The sequence below is a fragment of the Heptranchias perlo genome, chromosome 2, assembly GCF_035084215.1.
Source record: "Heptranchias perlo isolate sHepPer1 chromosome 2, sHepPer1.hap1, whole genome shotgun sequence".
NCBI lineage: Eukaryota > Metazoa > Chordata > Chondrichthyes > Hexanchiformes > Hexanchidae > Heptranchias > Heptranchias perlo.
Genome location: NC_090326.1, coordinates 118,383,151 through 118,386,198, shown reverse-complemented (window position 1 = coordinate 118,386,198; position 3,048 = coordinate 118,383,151).

Sequence of the window (3,048 nt, the reverse complement as noted above, 5' to 3'; positions counted from 1 at the left end):
ATATGGCAAACTGCCTGCAGTTAAGAACTGGTGTAAGGTACAACCAGCGCCTTTTGTTTACAATAACTCTTCGTGATTTTTATCTGTCGTTCCAAAGTCACACTTCCTGCTGTATTTACATTTGGTTTCCTTGGAAACTTTCAGCTGAACAAATTTCCAGTAGAGTATCTGTGTAACATTTGACATGAAGTAATTTTATCGACAAAGGAGAGAAAAAATGTTAAGGGTTTTTTTCCCACCTGTTTTCTCTCTCCTCAAAATTCTCAATTTTGCTAATGTACAATTCCACAAACACTGCCAGTCCAATGGTACCTCTCCCAAATGACCCATCTCCATGTGTGAGTCCAGAGTAAAGTGTGGCAGGCTATTAGACTGTGGAGGGCATCAGAGATAAGCCCTGTCCTCACCTGGTCTACACACAAGCGCACTCCCAGCAGGGGTTACTAGATAATGACCAGGATCAAGAATCCTGGCTGACTTTACCCTTCTTAGCCCAGGACTGCTAAGCCTAATTGAAGCGTAGATCAGCTAATGTAGCAATAGCTGCTTTCATATTGGGTTAGTGCAGAATTGGTTCCATTGGCTCCTGAAGGGCAGATCGTGCACAGATGGGGGCAATCTCAGAATAAGTTTGCAAGATTCACAAAAATTGCTTGGTAGGAAAAGCAAATAAGAAACAAATTTTCTTGACAGCCAGCCTTACTGGAGTCTTCTGGTTTTAAGATTTAGTATAAACCAGGCAGTGTGCTTACTGTCTAGGGTTTCAGGGCGCTTCAGTCAGAAGTGGGAATCAGTTGTAGGGAACCCACCAATGTTCTCTTATCTTGCGATCATCTTTCATTATCTCAGACTTCAACTAAACCAATTATTTTTAAAAAATGATAACACAATAAGAAAAGAGATCCCTGTAGCTGCCTTTATCACCTGGCCTGTGAATGTAGTTAAAATGAATGTTTTAATTAGATTTCTTAATTGATCCATTCTTTACTCGATTATAGGTCATTTCCTGGGGAAAGAAAAGAAATTCAGATTGTTCCTGGCTCAAACCTAAGAAAATGGTTGTCTGGTGCTGCTTAATGCAATTAACAGAGGTAAATGTTTTCATCAATTTAAACCCATCTACACTGGGTTTTCTAATCTGTTCCTGATTCAGTTTACACACTTGATGTCGTTTGCCCTTGGAGACTATAAGAAAGCTTCTCTGTTAGAAAAATCAGGGGCAAAAACATTTTTCCCAATCTTTGTATCTGTTAATAATTAACATTACTAGGTATGCGTATTTCTGTAGAAGCTGGGGAGAGATTTAATATTCTGTGCTTTCTTCTCTGCTGTTTTAGCAATATCCTAATTTTGGACTAATTCTCCCATTTTCTGCAGAAAGGCAGTTTCATGGATTGACATCTTCTGAATAGAACTATCAAGGACTCGTCATGGAAAGCCACAAATCTGTTTAACTGGTTACTCTTTATTTCCAAACATTGAGTATATCAGATAACACTGCTTTAAAGTCCACTGTGGTATGTGACTTGGGTTTTATTCATGATACGACTAAACTGAATCTGCTATACCCCATGTTTTTAAAACTGACATATGATTGGTGTCTACATTTAACAGCACACTATCGTTAATTTGATGTGGCGTGCTTTTCACATTGATTAACTTCTTGCTTGCTTTATTAAAATTGTCCTGTCTTCAAAGTTATGGGGTAGATTGTACTCAAAAGGGAGCACACAGCAGGAATTTGTGTGAGGAGGTCAGTGCAGGATGAATGATTTTCCATCTATAATGACTAATTCAAAAAATCTACCCCTGTATCTTTTAATACACTGCCTGGAAGAACAGTAGCTCATCATTCTAACATTTAGTGGATCATGATATCTAACATACAATATAAAATAGGTAAGTGTGGGGTTCAGATCAATAAAAAGAGATGGGTTTATTGGATCCAACGGCCTCTTCCTGTTCCTAAAATCTCTTATGTTCATATTCTCAGTATCAGATAAAACATATAAAAGGGTCTCATTTTGCACAGTCCTTACTATAACAAGCATTTTGTATTGTTCCTTTATAGACCCTTTTACCGTAGTTAAAATTTAACTTTGTGTTTAAATAACAGGATATGTTGCCTTGCCCTTTGTCAACGTGGATTTATATAAAGATCCTATGAGCTGTACCTTACCCTGTATCAACTCATGTTTAGATAAAGGTTCATTACATTTTTAACAGTGGAATGCTTCCTTGTGTTGAAAGGTAGTGTTATTAAAAAAATACAGCATAGACACAGTGTACATGCACACATTAGTATTAATGACATTTTAATTTACTTTGTGCTTTTTTACATTTAATGTGAACTGCTATGGGAGATGGATAGAAAGGAAAGCAGCAGCGATGTAGTTATGAACATTGCCTGCGATAGAAATTAACAGCATTCATATAGGAACCAGAGAGAGTTTTGTGTTTTAATCCCTTCATGGCCTTACTTCTCCTACAGTAATACAACTGCCTTCAAATCCCCCCACCCCCACCGCCAGATCGCTCCATTCCTCTGACTCTGCCCTTTGTGCATTCCTCCCTTCCTTTGTCCCACAACGGGCAGTTGTGCCTTTAGCCGCTTAGGCCACATGTTCTGGAATTCCCTCCCTAAACCCCTCTACCTCGCCATCTCTCACTTCTTCTTTAAGACAGATTCACAAGAATGATACTGGAGTTTAGAGGGTTAAATTATGGGGACAGGTTGCATAAACTTGGTTTGTATTCCCTTAAGTTTAGAAGGTTGAGGGTGATCTAATCAATGTATTTAAAATGCTTAAGAGATTTGATCTAGTAGATAGAAAGAAACTATTTCCTCTGGTGGGGGAATCCAGAACAAGGGAACGTAAAATTAGAGCTAGGCATCAAACAGGAAATTAGAGATGCATGTAACAAGGGTACTACAGTAATCATGGGTGACTTTAATCTCCATATAGACTGGCCAAACCAAATTAGCAATAATACTGTGGCGGTTGAATTCCTGGAGTGTGTACCAGATGTTTTTTTTTAGACAAGTAC